Raw genomic sequence first — 17,443 nt, forward strand, 5'->3', positions numbered from 1 at the left:
GTCGGTTCCATGGGAGGAACTGAGGTTGAGGCCAACTCACTGATCCGTGTGCATCCAGAGGTGTACAAAGGAAGAGAAGCCAGCCAGGAGCGAGGATGTTGGAAGGGAACAGGGCTGCGTCATAGAGAAAGCCTACCTGAGGGCATGTAGGTGACTGAGGGTGGGGAGAATCACTTCCCTTCCCAACCCTGGGTTCTAGCTCCAGCAGGAGCAGGAGCAGGAAGCAGGAAGCTGTAATTCCTGATCTCAGGATCCTTTGAGATTTGGTTCCTCAAAATTCTCTTCCTGTGATAGTTTCCTTTTCTGACAATCCCCAGTCCCCTGATTTTAATGCAAGCGGTTATGGAATCCTGTCTTATGTTCTAGGGCTGCCATAACAAATTGCTGCAAACTTCATGGCTTAAAACAGGAGATCAGTTTTCTCACAGCTCTGGAGGCCACATGTCCAAACTTAAGGTGTCAGCAGAGCCAATTCCTTCTGCGGGCTGTGGGGGAAGGAACAGTTCCAGGCCTCTCTCCAAACTTCTGCTTCTGTCAGCAATCCCCGGTGTTCCCTGGCTAGCAGACACATTGCTTCAGTCTCTGCCTCACTCTTCCCAGGGCCTTCTCCCTGCTGTCTCCGTGTTTGCTGCTTCTGTCTCTTGTCGTTGAACTAAGGCACACCCTAATCCAGGATGAGCTCATCTTAAAATCCTTACTCTCAGTTACATTTCTTAAAGGCCCGTCTTCCAAATAAGGTCATATTCTGAGGTTCTGGGTCACCATATCTTTGGGGGGAGGGGAACACCATTCAACCTGCTACAAACAAGATATGAATGTGTTTATTGTTGGACTATCCAACTGGTAGGCCAGGCATGTATTCAAACAACAAAGCAAGGACATTTGGAGAGGCAGGAAGGGGGAGAGAGAGCGAGCGAGCGAGCGAGCAAACTTTTTTCTTTTTTTAAAAGGATCTGATACTTTAAAATAGTTGAAGTTCTTATGGAAAAAGTTATGATTTAGGATTGTGTTTCATTTCATATGGCTGCAGAAGAAGGAAACCACAGTGTCTGGAGTCTCTGTAGGTATTAATTAAGGTAGTTAGTGAATTTCTAATCATTCAGTGTAGTTAGAAGGTAGCATATGGGAAAGTCCTTTTTGTCAGTAGTTTTGTGTCCTACAATCACTCAGGGCCCCCCCCCCCCCCCCCCAGCCTCAGCAGGAACAATTACCATGTTGTCAGCACCCGTGTACTGGGGCTGAGGATGGAGTGGAGGTGAAGAAGATGGTAAATGCAGATTACTTTTGCAAGAAGCTTGATTGTGAGGTGAAAGGAAGACTTACAGGCCTTTGACACGGAGTCTGAGACTCCAGGAAGTTCATGAATAATCTGCTGTTTCTGTTTGAATGCTACAATGAGCTTGAACTGCTGCCAGAGCTTCCTCCGGATGGTGTCCCCTGTGATGGCCTTGAAGAGTGCAAATGAAGGTTCCTTACCAGGTGTAGAGTCTCTCTGTGGCGGGTGCCCTCTTACCCGGAGCAAAACAGCACCTCGCCGCCCTGTTAGCCCTTACACTTGACATTCAGAAAACAGCTACCTGAGCCATCCCAGTGCCTTCTGAGCTATCTTCCCTGGGATGTCCTCCCTGGCTTATCTACTCATCTTTTACAGTTCAACTGGAATTTTCCTTGCTTGTTCTATTCTGTCTCCTGAAGTTCAACATCCTTTGGAACTCCAAAGTACCTTTACACTATAGATTGTAGTACTACATACTAAAATATCACTAGCATTTACTCTGTTATTACATAGTATGTAGTACTATCTACTAAAGTACTATTAGTAAAGCACTTTTACACTATAGTATGTAGTACTACATACTAAAGTACTACTAGTATTTACTCTATTAGTACATAGTATGTAGTACTACCTACTAAAGTACTATTAGTATGTAGTATATTTAACCACACTGTGGAATTTCACAGTTTTCTGCTTCTCCCATTAAGTTGCAGAGATCAGAACCCCTGTTTTCCCACTGTGTGATCGTCAGATCTTTGCACAATATTGGGCATATATTATGCGTTCAATAAATGTTTATGGAATCAATGAGTTTGTAGTGAATATATATGAATACTTAGTAGGTGGGAGGGAGGATGCTTTTGGATGTCTTGCAAGGGAAAGAAGCCAGGAGAAGGAATGAGAGAGGGGTATGGGCCAGACTCCTCATCAGTGTCTACCACTGATCTCCGTTACTACCGCAGCCCCTGCTCTGTGCCAGTATCCATTCTCTTCCAGTCAAGTGGTTTAGCAGAAACCCGCCCTCCCCTAGTGTGGGAATGGGTCTGATTGTCGTCAGTGAATTCACATTTCCTTGCCAGAGATTGATTCAAGAATGGTGATGTTGCCTAATTTCAACCTAGGAGACCTGGAAATTTTCTAAGAAATGTTTCCTTGCTCCTAAGACAGAGAACAAAAAGAGATGCTTTCTCTCCTTTCTCAGGGTATTGTCAGGTCTAGAGAACACAGCTGGAAATGCAGAAGTCATCTTGCCACCCACCCGAGAATGGAACCCATGCCTGAGAATGGCAGAGAGAAAGGTGACAGCCTGAGTCTGTAATGACAGGGTTGGCCATGAATCTGCCTACCCAACTCCCCCTTGGGAACTGTCCCAAATCCATGCATGTCTTTGTCTTTTGAGGCTGTTTGACCGCTTTCTGTGACTTGTAGCCAAAAATATGCTCTCTGAAATAACTTGCCCTATGTAAGTCTTTCTTAAATATAACTTGATTTTGAAGTGGCGGTTTTAGAAATGAAAGAGCATGACCTTGGTGAGCTGTGCACTAGGATCTGGGAAAGTCCAACACTGTGCTCTTATGCTCTTTTCTGTATAAGCCCCAGCTTATTTCATGTATTCAACTCTGTGACTCAGGTGGCAGAAGCTAAATTTCTCTTCTTGGAAAATTAAGGAAAATCTGGTTGAGATCTATTTGAAGGAAAGTGAGCAAAGTTGTCACACACAGACAGGAAGACTGTTTCCATTGGACTTCTGACCCAAAGGAAAAGTCACTCCTGGGAGATAGTTTCAGAAATTTAAATGCAATGAGATTGAGTCAAGTCTTAAAAATATTAAAACAGGTGTCATTGGCACATGAATAGACACGTTACGTGGAGTAAAAAATCAAGATGCTGCCTCAAATACAGAGAGGGAGTTAGCACATGAAAAGAGACTTATTTCACATCTGTGCAGAAAGCTAGATGTTTTATTAATGTCTTTTGGACAACAGGGTAGTGAGTTATAACAATAGAGTCAGCCTCACACCTTGCCAAAAAGATTCCAGTTGGGTGGGCCAGAGATTTTTAATTAAAAAGTGAAAGTAAAAACACGGAAATAAATCATGAAGGATTGCTTTGGTTGTGATTTATGACTGAGGAAAATCTTTTACTGTATGACACAAATTACAAGTCATAAAGTGAAAGATCATAAAGTTCTACCTTGTTTTTTTTTTAAATGTCTGCACGCAAAAATGACCATATACAAGATCAAAAGTGTATAGCAAACTGGGTAACATATCTGTGACTCATTGCTACCTAATTAATAAGATAAAGACCAACCACTGAGTATAAAATGGGCAAAGGATATTGCGTCAAGTGGCATGGGTTGGCAATTTGGCAGTACATATCCAAACTACAAATACCCATTCTTTTCAATTTAGCAGTTGGATTTATAGATATTATAATAAATATTCTATTAACAGCTCCTGTTAAAATATATATGTGTATATGCCTATGTGTAGAAATCACTTATGAATAAGATTAGTCATTGCAGCATTGTTTGTAGTATATGACTGCCAATAATGGAAATGATCATCTATGGGAGAGTGGTTAGACGACTGATGCTACGTTAATGTAACAGATTACTACTCATCATAAAAAAAGATTTTGGAGCTCTTTGTGTAGTGGTGTGGAATGATCTGTAAAGTACATTAAGTGGGAAAAAAACTCAAGATACAGAACAGAATAGTGAGTTACCATTTGAGTGAAGAAAAATGATGGGTGATACCTTTTACAGAGTCACTTGCATATCCTGCCAGCACAAGTGGGAAGCTGGTGACACTGATGTCCCTGGAATGGGAACTGAAACTGGGATGGCTCCTAGTGACGGGAGCACATGGATGGCAGGGAGGCTCCACTGCATGGAGTTGTTGGCCTTTTTGAAATATAAGCTATATGAATCTGTAGATTGCTCCAATTTTGATAGAAGTAAATTACATTTTAAAAGATATTTTGAGAAATAGAGAAAGAGAAATAAGAAACCTTCAGCACTTCAAAAATAAAAACCTTGGGCTAGGTGTTTGGCCGATGGTTAAGATGCCCACATCATATATCGGAGTGGCTGGATTCAGTCTCTGCTTCTGGCTCCTGACTTTCCCTTTCTGCTGACGCAACCCTGGGAGGCAGGGCTGATGGGAGGCATGGGGGACCTGGATCGAGTTCCCAGCTTCCAGCTTTGGTCTGGCTCATCCCTGGCCATTGCAGGCACTTGGGGAGTGAAGCAAACCATCGGAGCTCTCATTCTCTCTATGTTCTTTCTCTGCCTTGCAAATGAATTTTTAAAAAACGAAAATAGATTTCCCTGCCTTTTCAACAAAGACAAAAAAGAAAAATTAAACTGAGGAAGTTCCAGTCTGATTGCATAGAGGCAGCATAGCCCTGTCCAGCGTGAGCAGGCCCAAGTTCCCCACCATCATCCTCAACGCTTCTACCGACCTCTGGCAGACTGAAGTTGGCTTGTCAGGTCTCAGCCACTCCCAGTCACTTCCCCTACTCTGACTCAAGTTGGAGCCCGTCTGCCAGGGACTTGCCGCCCTGCTTCTGTGTTTTTCATACCCTGCCAAGGATGGCCTGGGGGCGGACCTGGGGACATCCCACATCTCTGTGCCGGGCACAGCTGATGAGTCTGGTTGTTTGTCTGAGGGGTGGGAAAGTAGTTGAGCCACTTCCTTGTGGAAAATTAGACGAAGGCAGAAGAAAATGAAGTGGGTCATGGTAGGAGGATTTTACCTGTGGAGTGTTATAATGGGCTGGTAGGAAGAAATGAAAATAAATCACAGAGGGCAGCAAACCACCCTCTTGCCACACGATAGCTGAAATTTCCTCTTCTCAGAGCTTTCTAGTAGATGCCTTATTAACATCAGAGGGAATTTGATGACTTGTCATATTCGGTTCTGACTATTGAAATGAAAAGGATAGAAAATGAAAAGTATGGAAAATGAAAATCAATTGCATTCTTTAATTTTAGTCATCCCATTCCTGGAGCATATTGAATACTACTTTGAGTTCTTTCATTGTTCAGGTTATTAATAACAAAGAGCCAAAGTATTTCACATTCCTAAAGAGTCTTTCATCTCAAAGGAGCCAATGTAATTCACTAATTCAGTTACCTGAACTACATTTGGTAATTATTTGAGGATCACTTCACCCAGGGGTGAATTCCGACGAGTTGTGTGACACAGCCAACAGTCGCCTCATTCTGCAGTCAGAGCAAAGGAAAAATGAATAGCTAATGGGGATGTCCTCCTGACGGATTTTCCCAGTGAAAACTTGAGGGAGATGGATACGGAGAGGATATAATTAACTGCCCAAAATTAATACCTCCTGCCTTACGAAGGTTTCCTGACCTCTTTGCTGGCGTCAGGGTGCAGAGCTGTCTTATCTCAGCACGGGGCTCTGCAGCAGCTGAGAGACCCGCAAGCACTCCACTGTCCCTCACGTTCCACCCACAGAGTCTTTTTCTTGCTTTTTTCGGTATGTGTGTGATGACAAATGGTCTTGTATTTACAGCCGCTTCCATGCATTTGTTTCTAGGATATAGAAACACAGTGGATTTCTTTTATTGTTTTAATCAAATTTTGCATGCTGATCTCACAGCAGTGACCTTGCTGAACTCACTTCACAGTTTGGGAAAGGTTTTTGTAGATTCCTTGGGATTCTCTACACAAACCATCATGGCGTCTGCAAACAGACAGTTGGAGTTCTTCCTTTCTGGTCTGTGTGCTTTGTATGCTCTTGCCTTATGAAGTTGGCTGGATCATGGCCACACAGACGTGGTGAGAGCAGGTGTTCTTACAGACTTCCTTACCTTGTATCTGATTTCAGGGGAAAAGCAGCCAGTCTTCTATAATTAAGTAGAAGGTTACTTGTAGAGTTTCTTTAAAAAAAAAATCAAATTGAGGAAGCCCTCAACAATTCCTGTTTCCTGAGAGTTTTTATCATGATGAGGGATTTGTCAAATTCCTTTTCTGTATCAGTTGATGGGATGATGAGGTCTTTGCCTCTTTAGTTTATTCATCTGGTACATTACATGACATTATTGCGTCCTGTGCCTAGCAGACATTCTAATGTTATCTAATGTTACGATTTATTTTCAAGGAACGCTGTCTCGGGTATCTGACCCTATTTTAGTGGGGAGCAGATGGTGGGGTAAGAAATGAACTCTTCTGGGTGAGGGCATGTGGTTGATCACCTGACTGAAGCTAAGGCTACTTCTTGCTCTCTTTCTTCGTCTCTCTAATCTTACCCAGAGGTCTGGAAACTGCTGCCAGCGCGACGGTTGCCCGGCTCCAATGGGACTGATCATGAGAGTGCAACACAGAGTGGAGCCAGTGTGCGTGCTCGTCGTCGTGTGAGTCTGCTTGTCCATCACCATTGCCCCAGAAAGAACGGCCTCCCCTTCCCTTCTGCATTTTATTGGCAGCAGCTAAATCATGTCTGCATGATTTAACAGGAAAGTAGTCACAAAGATAGGGATCTAAGCCTTTTAGCTCCTGTGATCCAGAGGGGGAGCATAGAACGAAGTGGAAATAGGTGCTGAAAGCAAAGAGACAATATCTAGCGTGCCCAGCCCCATCACTGAGCCAGCAGGAACCAGGGACCTTCTACCCTCGCTTCACAACTACTCTCTGAATGCTTTCTCTGAACTTTTAATGTCAACATTCCTTTTCTTTCTCCCATCACCATTCAAAAACCCACCTAGAAGAATGTATTTGCTGGGTGGAGTTAGGTGGAAGAGTAGAGTGGAAAAAGAGGTAAGACGTGGTGCAAATATAATATGCTACATTGTAGTGATTGGATTTAATGAGCTGGTGCGATAGAGATGTTTGAAAGCATGAGATAGGAAGGTAGGCGATGCTTGACCAGCCCCAGCAGAGTCTGGGTTTTGGCGGCTGAGAGAGGAGAGAATACGCAGAGTGAGCAAGAGTCAAAGAGAGGAACTCACAGGAGACCTTGTGTTCAGGATATGATGTATCCCCAACCCAGCGAGAGGAACAGATAGGGAAATGTCATGCTCAGAGAAACAGAGCCAAGGACTTGAGCAGGACAAACTGCAACTTGATGGGCAAGTCCAAGCTGAGATGCGGTTGATTGGGAAGATACTCTGAGCCAAGGCCTGGGACTGCTCTCGGCTCTCTGAGTGCAAGCCCTCAGCCCTCAGCTGTTCTCACCTGGTGGCATAGTGTGCAGGGGAGCGTTCTGTGAGCAAAGGGCCCTGGTTCTGTCGTTGTCATGGCATCTGAAGGCATTCCTATGGACCACTGAGGGGTTCGGGCGAAGGCTGATTCCCAAGGTCCTAAGGTCTTTGCGGTCCAGCTCTTTCCTCGGGGCCCGGGTGAGGTGTTCTGCCAGGAGGTCCTTGATTAGAAGTCAAAGTGGTATGCAAGGCCCAGGACTTTCCTTTCCTTTTAAAAATCTTAGGTGGTAGCCGTTTGCCATCACGGCCTGATGGGTGAGCGCTCTGAGCTGGGGAGGCACCGTGAGCCACTAGGTGACAGGAGCTTGTCCCCAGGGGTGTGGCCCCTCAGCTTCCTCTCTCACACCTCCGAGAGCAGCTGCCGCACCGCGCCACTCTCAGGCTCATTCGCTGTTCTTCAGGGGATTGGGAGACAGAGTAAAGGAAGCAGGGGTGCTGGCTATGTCCCTGCATGGATGAGGGCTCTTTGTCTGGCTTGGTGGCCTGATCATGGACTATAGGTCCTGGGAAGGACCCAGCTGGTATCATCAGGTTCATTCCTTGTGCTGCAAAAATCCAGTCTTAGGTGCAGTGGTTAGCCCCATGCTCACCTATGAAGGACTACATGTGTGTTTGTGCCAGGGATTTTCAAATTATTTCAGATTTTAAACTCTTGTTTTTTTCTCCAAATACAGTTTTGCTTGAAAACTCAATGTAAAAATTAAGCAGAAAAGAAGCAGTTTTGATTTGTTTGGAGGAATTTAGAGATCCACCTGGAAACTCTCTCTCTCCTTTGAACTACCTCCACAAAATATCTAGGGCTTTACATAAACAAAACCTTTCAAATGACTTTCTTTACTACTGGTTTTAGTGTTACTTAATTTTGCTTATTTGAAAGACTTTTATTGTTCAAAAATCAGAGCTACAGAAAGAGAGAGATATTTTGTATCTGCTAGTCCATTCCCCAAATGGCCACAACAGCCAGAGCTGGGCCAGGCCAAAGCCAGGAGCCAGGAATTCCATCCTGGTCTCCCACTTGGGTGGCAGGGGTGCAAGTGCTTGGGCCATCATCTGCTGCCTTCCCAGGCACATTAGCAGGAAGCTAGATCAGAAGCAGAGTAGCCTTGAACTTGCACTGTGACAGGAGATGCCATCCATTGTTCCACAATGCCAGCCCTTTACCTAATTTTAAAGATAAAACCCCTGGCCAGCGCCGTGGCTCACTTGGTTAATCCTCTGCCTGCGGTGCTGGCATTCCATATGGGCGCTGGTTCTAGTCCTGGTTGCTCCTCTTCCAGTCCAGCTCTCTGCTGTGGCCCAGGAAGGCAGTGGAGGATGGCCCAAGTGCTTGGGCCCTGCACCCACATGGGAGACCAGGAGGAAGCACCTGGCTCCTGGCTTCGGATCAGCGTAGTTCCAACCATAGCGACCATTTGGAGGGTGAACAAATGGAAGGAAGACCTTTTTCTTTGTCTCTCTCTCTCTGTCTATAACTATACCTGTCAAATAAATAAATAAAAAGATAAAACCCCAAGGAAGGGGCCAAAGAATTGACTTTGTCAATGCCATGCTGTACGTTTGTAACAGTCAAGAACTGTGCTTGACTGATCTGCAGGTTGGTTTGGATAGGGCAGGACTTTATTTTCCATGTGCAGAAGTGGGTGGAGGAGGGTGAGTGTGGCAGTGCTATGAGGTCAGTGGGGACCCTCTCTATCTGCACCTCATACTCTTTGCATTCTATGGTCTTTTTTAATATAAAACTTTTATTTAATAAATATAAATTTTGAAAGTACAACTTCTGGATCATAGCTGTTCTTTGCCCCAAAACCACCCTCCCACCTGCAAATCATCCTGTCTCCTACTCCCTCTCCCATCCCATTAAGATTTATTTTTCATTATCTTTATATAAAGATCAACTCTACACTAAGTAAATATTTATACAGTTTGCACCCACAGATACATAAACTATAAAGTATTGTTTGAAGACTAGTTTTACTGTTAATTCTCAGTGCAACACATTAAGGACAGAGGTCCTACATGGGGAGCAAGTGCACAGTGACTCCTGTTGTTGATTTAACAACTGACACTCTTATTTATGACATCAGTGATCACCTGAGTCTCCTGTCATGAGCTGCCAAGGCTATGGAAGCCTCTTGGGTTCACAAACTCTGACCTTATTTAGACAGGGCCATAATCAAAGTGGAAGTTCTCTCCTCCCTTCAGAGAAAGGTACCTCCTTCTTTGATGGCCCGTTCTTTCCACTGGGTTCTCACTCACAGAGATCTTTCATTTAGGTCATTTTTTGCCACAGTGTCTTGGCTTTCCATGCCTGAAATACTCTCATGGGCTTTTTAGCTGGATCTGAATGCCTTAAGGGATAATTCTGAGGCCAGAGTGCTGTTTAGGGTGTTTGTCATTCTATGAGTCTGCTGTGTATCCCACTTCCCATGTTGGACCGTTCTCTCCTTTTTAATTCTATCAATTATTAGCAGACACTGGTCTTATTTATGTGACCCCTTTGTTACTTAATCCTAACTTTATGATCAATTATGAACTTAAACTGATCACTTTAACTAGTAAGGTGGCATTTGGTACCTGCCAACTTAATGGGATTTGGAGTCCCATGGCAAGTTTTTAGCTTTACCCTTAGGGGTAAGTCCGAGTGAGCATGCGCTGAACTGTACATCTCCTCCCTCTCTTATTCCCACTCTTATTTTTAATAGGGATCAAATTTCAGTTAAATTTAAACACCTAAGAATATTTGTGTATTAATTAAAGGGTTCAACCAATGGTATTAAATAGAAAAAGAAAATACTAAAAAGAATAAAATAGTAAGCTGTTATTCGATAGTCAGGACAAGGGCTGATTGAGTCATTGTTTCTTATAGTGTCAGTTTCACTTCTTTTATTTTTTTGACAGGCAGAGTGGACAGAGAGAGAGACAGAGAGAAAGGTCTTCCTTTTCCATTGGTTCACCCCCCCAATGGCCGCTGCGGACGGCGTACCAGGCTGATCCGAAGCCAGGAGTCAGGTGCTTCTCCTGGTCTCCCATGCAAGTGCAGGGCCCAAGGACTTGGGCCATTCTCCACTGCACTCCCGGGCCACAGCAGAGAGCTGGACAGGAAGAGGAGCGACTGGGACAGAATCTGGCGCCCCAACCGGGACTAGAACCTGGGGTGCTGGTGCCGCAGGCAGAGGATTAGCCTAAAGAGCCGTGGCGCCGACCCAGTTTCACTTCTAACAGTTTTCCTTTTAGATGCTCAGTTCTTTGTTATAGATCAGGGAGAACATATGATATTTGTTCCATTGGGATTGACTTATTTAACTCAGCATGATGTTTTCCAGATTCCTCCATTTTGTTATAAATGACTGGATTTCATTTTTTTTTTTTTTTACCGCTGTGTAGTATTCTATAGAGCACATATCCCATAATTTCTTTATTCAGTCTTTTGTTTATTTGCATTTAGGTTGATTCCACGTCTTAGCTATTGTGAATTGAGCTGCAATAAACATTGAGGAGCAGACAGCTTTTTGGTTTGCCAATTTAATTTCCTTTGGGTAAATTCCAAGGAGTGGGATGGCTGGGTTGTATGGTAGGGTTATATTCAGATTTCTGAGGAATCTCCAGACTGTCTTCCATATTGGATTTACCAGTTTGCATTCCCACCAACAGTGGGTTAGTGTGCTTTTTTTCCCCACATCCTCGCCAGCATCTGTTGTTAGTTGATTTCTGTATGTGAACCATTCTAACCAGGGTGAGGTGAAACCTCATTGTGGTTTTGATTTGCATTTCCCTGATGGCTAGTGATCTTGAACATTTTTTCATGTGTCTGTTGGCCGTTTGGATTTCCTCTTTTGAAAAATGTCTGTTTAGATCCTTGGCCCATCTCTTAAGTGGGTTGTTTGCTTTGTTGTTCTGGAGTTTCTTGATCTCTTTGTAGATTCTGGTTATTAATCCTTTATCAGTTGCATAATTCGCAAATATTTTCTCCTATTCTGTCAGTTGCCTCTTCACTTTCTTGACTGTTTCTTTTACAGTATAGAAGCTTCTCAATTTGATGTAATCCCAATTGCTAGTTTTGGCTTTGACTGCCTGTGCCTCTGGGGTCTTCTCCAAGAAGTCTTTGCCTGTGCCTATATCTTGAAGGGTTTCTCCGATGTTCTCTAATAATTTTGTGGTGTTGGGTTGTGATTTAGATCTTTAATGCACGATGAGCGGATTTTTGTGTAAGGTGTAAGGTAGGGGTCTTGCTTCATATTTTTGCACATGGAAATCCAGTTTTCCCAGCACCATTTGTTAAATAGACTGTCCTTGCTCCAGGAATAGGTTTTAGCTCCTTGATCAAATATAAGATGGTTGTAGATGTTTGGACTGATTTCTGGTGTTTCTATTCTGTTCTATTGGTCTATCCATGTGTTTCTGTACCAGTATCATGCTGTTTTGATTTTAACTGCCCTGTTAATGTCTTGGAATCTGGTATTGTGATGCCTCCAGCTTTGTTTTTGTTGTACAAGATTGCTTTAGCTATTCGAGGTCTTCTGTGTCTCCATATGAATTTCAGCATCATTTTTTCCAGATCTGAGAAGAATGTCCTAGGTATTTTGATTGGTATTGCATTGAATCTGTAAATTGCTTTTGGGAGAATGGACATTTTGATGATATTGATTCTTCCAATCCATGAATATGGATGATTTTTCCATTTTTTGATATCCTCTTCTATTTCTTTCTTTAATGTTTTGTAATTCTTATCATAGAGGTTTTTGACATCCTTGGTTAAGTTTATTCCAAGGTATTTGATTGTTTTTGTAGCTATTGTGAATGGGATTGATCTTAGAAGTTCTTTCTCAGCTGTGGCATTGTCTGTGTATACAAAGGCTGTTGATTTTTGTGCACTGATTTTATATCCTGATATTTTTCCAAACTCTTCTATGAGTTCCAATAGTCTCTTAGTAGGGTTTTTTGGATCCTCTAAGTAAAGAATCATATCGTCTTCAAAGAGGGATAGTTTGACTTCTTCTTTCCCAATTTGTGTAGATTCTGGTTATTAATCCTTTATCAGTTGCATAATTTGCAAATATTTTCTCCCATTCTGTCGGTTGCCTCTTCACTTTCCTGACTGTTGCTTTTGCAGTACAGAAACTTCTCAATTTGATGTAATCCTAGCTGTTAATTTTGGCTTTGACTGCCTGTGCCTCTCACTCCACAGTCTTTAGCACAGATCTCTCCCCATGCTTATCGGATGAACAGTCTCGGGAGTTCTGGCCACCTGGCAGCTATAGAAAGGGACAGTCACTTACTTTTTTATATGATTTGTTTTCTTTTCTTTTTTTAAGATTTATTTATTTATTTGAAAGTCAGATTTATACAGAGAGAGAAGGAGAAGCAGAGAGAAAGAGATGTCTTCTATCTGCTGGTTCACTCCCCAGATGGCTGCAATGGCTGGAGCTACACTAGTCCAAGGCCAGGAGCCAGGAGCCTTCTCTGGGTCTCCCATGTGGGTGCAGGGGCCCAAGGACTTGGGCCATCTTCCACTGCTTTCCCAGGCCGTAGCTGAGAGCTGGATTGGAAGAGGAGCAGCTGGGACTCGAACCAGCACCCATATGGGATGATGGCACTGCAGGCAGCTGTGTGCCACAGTGGACATTCACTTTAAAGGTGACTTCCTGAAAAGTCTCAATGGCTTGTGCTTATGTCTGATATAAGTAATGTAATTTACATCTGGGAGTGTAGTTCCCTCCCACTAGTATTAGAACTCTGCCGGTGAGGACAGGGAGAATCAAATATGATGTCCTGACCCTCCAGGTGAGCACATTCCCTGGATTTGTCCTAATTGCAAAGCATCTGTCGGTTCTCCTCACAAACCCTGGAAGTGAAGATACTAGCATGTATAAGCACGTTTCTTCTCCATGGTTTTGCCTATGCAGAAGAAACTAAAAATAAAATTCTTTTGTCAGATTCATGTGTCTGATTTTTATTTTAGAAAATAAGTTGTTTGAGCCAGCGCTGTGGCTCAATAGGCTAATCCTCCACCTGCGGTTCTAGTCCCGGTTGGGGTGCCGGATTCCGTCCCGGTTGCTCCTCTTCCAGTCCAGCTCTCTGCTGTGGCCAGGGAGTGCAGTGGAGGATGGCCCAAGTCTTTGGGCCCTGCACCTGCATGGGAGACCAGGAGAAGCACCTGGCTCCTAGCTTCGCATCAGCGCGGTGTGCTGGCTGCAGCGGCCATTGGAGGGTGAACCAACGATAAAGGAAGACTTTTCTCTCTGTCTCTCTCTCTCACTGCCTATAAAAAAATAAAGAATATATTAAAAAAGGAAAATAAGTTGTTTGGGGCTGGCATTGTGGCATAGCAGGTAAAGCCGCCACCTGTGATGCTGGCATCCCATATGGGTGCTGATTCGAGTCTCAGCTGCTTTGCTTCTGATCCAGCGCCCGGCTAATGCACCTGGGGAAAGCAGTGGAAGATGGCCCAACTTGCTTGGTCTCCTGCCATCCACGTGGGAGATCTGGAGGAAGCTCTTGGCTCCTGGCTTTGGCCCAGGAAGCTTCCCCAATCATTTTCTTAGCTAAATATTTTGGGGACATCTATTCCATGCTAGGTTATAAGTATATATACTCTCTAAACAAGAGAGACAGGGTTTACCTGAAATTACTGTCAATCTATTAGTTGTAGTACCCTACTTATTCCCAATCAGAGATTTCATAGGATTTTTTTTTTTTTTGGCAGTGATTGGGCCAATAATCCTAATATGCCATGTTATCCAATTTTGGGTGCTGGAAAAGAGGGTTTCTTATTTATTTCCGCCCTAGATTCAGATGTATATGGTATCCACCCCACAGTTGTACTTTGCAGTTTCATAAACCAATGAATTCCCCCATTGTTTTGGGAATTGAGTTGAATCATATTAAATTGCCTTTGTTGCATGTTGAATGTCCGAATTGCACCTGGCTTAACCTCATACTTTGAATTTCTGCTGCCTGTAGTTGAAAGAGCCCTGACTAGTGTGGCACTACTGTTGTCTCCAACCCAGATGAGGAAAATGAGGCAGGGAGTGTTCATTTGTCGAAGACTATTCAGCTATTAAGTGTGGCAGGAACCAGAACCCAGGTGATTTCAAAGCCCAGGTTCTTAATGACTCTGGCATCGGTCCCATAAAGGCAGAAAAGGCTGAGCAGAAGAGATTGCTACTCAAGGGGTGGACCACAGGCAGTGCATGTTAGGCAACTGCTGCTGGCCTGTAAGAAGCTAAGCACTGCACAGAATGCAAATATGGTTCAGCTTCTTTTATATCCCGAGAGCAAGGCTTTCTTGATGCAATAGCAGTCCTTTGGTTTTCATCCTGTTGCAAGATCTTCATCTCCTGGACTTGGTTCCGCCGGTTGTGTGGACTGCCATTTGGAGGAACTCCGGTAGAGAGGACAATTATCCTCCATTCTCTAGGGGTCCACGGAAGCTGCACCTGCTTAATGCGATCCTGACCCCTCTTCTGTGAGTCATAGTTGACGATTCCGTCCATTTGTCTGAGCCAAGCTGAATGACAGATTTTCTTGTCTAAACATACGGGATCTTGGGGCCATGGGGGCAGTGTTGTGGTACAGCACATTGAACTGTGGCTTCTGATTCCTACCTCTGATTTGAGAGCTGTGGTTTGAGTCCTGGCTGCTCTGCTTACCATCTAGCTCCCTGCTAATACACCTGGGAAGGCAGCAGAAGATGGCCCAAGTGCTTGGGCCCCTGCTACCCATGTGGGAGACTTGGAGGGAGTTCCTGGCTCTTGGCTTCAGCCTGGTCCAGACTTGGCTATTGCAGCCATTCAGAGGATGAACCAGCAGATAGAAGATCTGTATGTGTCTCCCTCCCTCTCTCTCTTTCTACCTTTCAAATTAACATATAAATATTTTTAAAAATATTTATTTATATAAATATATATATATTAATTTATTTATTTATCTGAAAGGCAGAGGGAGAGAGAGACAGACAGACAGACATACCTTCCATTCACTGGTTCACTCCCCAGATGGCTGCAATGGTTGGAGCTGCGCTGATCTGAAGCAAGGAGCCAGGAGCTTCTTCCAGATTTCTCACATGGGTGCAGGGGGCTCAAGGACTTAAGCCATCTTCTACTGTTTCCTGGGCCATGGCAGAGAGCTGGATTGGAGGTGGAACAGCCGGGACTCAAATGGGCGCCCATATGGGATGTTGGCACTGTGCAGGAAGTGGCTTTACCCACTACAGCACAGTACCGGCCCATAAATAAATCTTAAAAGCTAAATAAATGTAAGTATGGAAAGTTGAAAAGAGAAAGGAGCCAGGAGATGTGAGTCCCTGAGCCACAAAGATGGCAGAATAATCTAGAAAGTCTTGTTTCCAAGTCTTTGGAGCTGCTGTAGTTCTTGTACTTCTGAAGTGTGACTGTTTAGTTCTTCCTTACATCTTGTGAGCCTGCTAATATCTTTTCAGGTACATTCTCTTTCGTCCTCAGCTAGCTAGAGTTGATTCCTGCAGAACCCTAAGTAATACTATTAAAAAATAGAGGGAAGACCATGTGTTCGCAACTTGCTGCTTATAGTTGGAATATTTGTAAGCCAGTGTGAGGGCGCTGCCCATAATTCTAGGTCCCAGTTGCTACATGAGCTGGCTGGGGGAATTCCCTTTGTAAAATCGGGACAAGGGTGTAGATAGTCATCTACAGCTGACTACTAAGGACTCTGATGAAAACTGAACATCATAGTTATATAAGCCACCTTGATTTGTTTAATTGTAGGTCAGTAGAACCCAAACGAATGAATTAACTCATGGTAGACAGGAGGACCATTGGCCACTTGGGGGCTACAGCACTGAATCTGCCCATCTAGTGAGCTTGGAAAGAACCATTTGCCCTGGGAAAACAGTATTGTCTTAACCAGCTTAACTCAAACATCAGATTCTTGAATTCACATTTGTTTTGGAGAAAACTTTTGATGAAAACACAACCTGAATCTTCTTATGATCGGACTACCTCTATTCAGAAACAATATATGTATTACAAAAATATATATATTAGGATGTCTCCTGATATTCTCATTCTTGGAAATTGTAATTCCCAGCAGAGTCACCCCATTCCAACCTGGTGAAGGGAGCAGCTAAGTGGAAGTTTGGGATGAAGGCTCGGCTGCTGGAATTTGCTGCATGGGGTAGTGGCCGAGGGAGACCAGAAGCCAGCAGCATGCTCCCGCAGTTCTTATTTCAGGGAAGACAGGGCTGCAAGGAGTTGGGGGATGCTTCAAAGCTTGGCACCTTGCTCATTTAGTTCTGATGCCAGTTCTCACCTGCACGCTTAGCTGGACCCTCTGTGATCTTGGTTCTAAATAAGCTAATCTATTTTAAATGTTATTGAAATGCTATTAAGCTAATTGTTTTTTCTTAAGATTTATTTATTTATTTGAAAGGTAGAGTTACAGATAGAGAAGGAGAGACAGAGAGAGAAAGAGATCTTCCATCCGCTGATTCACTCCCCAAATGCTTGCAATGGCCAAGGCCAAAGGCAGGACCTTCATCTGGGTCTCCCTTGTGGGTGTCAGGGGCCCAAGTCCTTGGGCCATCTTCTGCTGCTTTCCCAGGTGCATTAGCAGGGAGCTGGGTTGGAGGCAGAGCATTAGGGACTCAACATGTGCTCATATGGGATACCTGCATCGCAGGCAGCAGCTTAACCTGCTGTGCCACAACACCAGCCCCTGTTCAGTTAATTCTTGCATTCCTTTGCTCTATTTAAAAGCATAAGTGCTGCTAGTAGTAAATATCTCTGTGGCTCTAGCCAAGAGGATCACCTGGAAACGCTCTCTGAAAAGAAAAATCGTTAAACCTGAGATTCAAATATCTACGCTTATCACTCCACATTTAAAACCCTCTCTAAGACAGGCTCTTAAAAAATCTGATGATTTAGATGCAGTTCTTTTTTTCCTAATTGTATTGCTGGACATAT

The sequence above is a fragment of the Lepus europaeus genome, chromosome 11 (assembly GCF_033115175.1).
Source record: "Lepus europaeus isolate LE1 chromosome 11, mLepTim1.pri, whole genome shotgun sequence".
NCBI classification, from domain to species: Eukaryota; Metazoa; Chordata; class Mammalia; order Lagomorpha; family Leporidae; genus Lepus; species Lepus europaeus.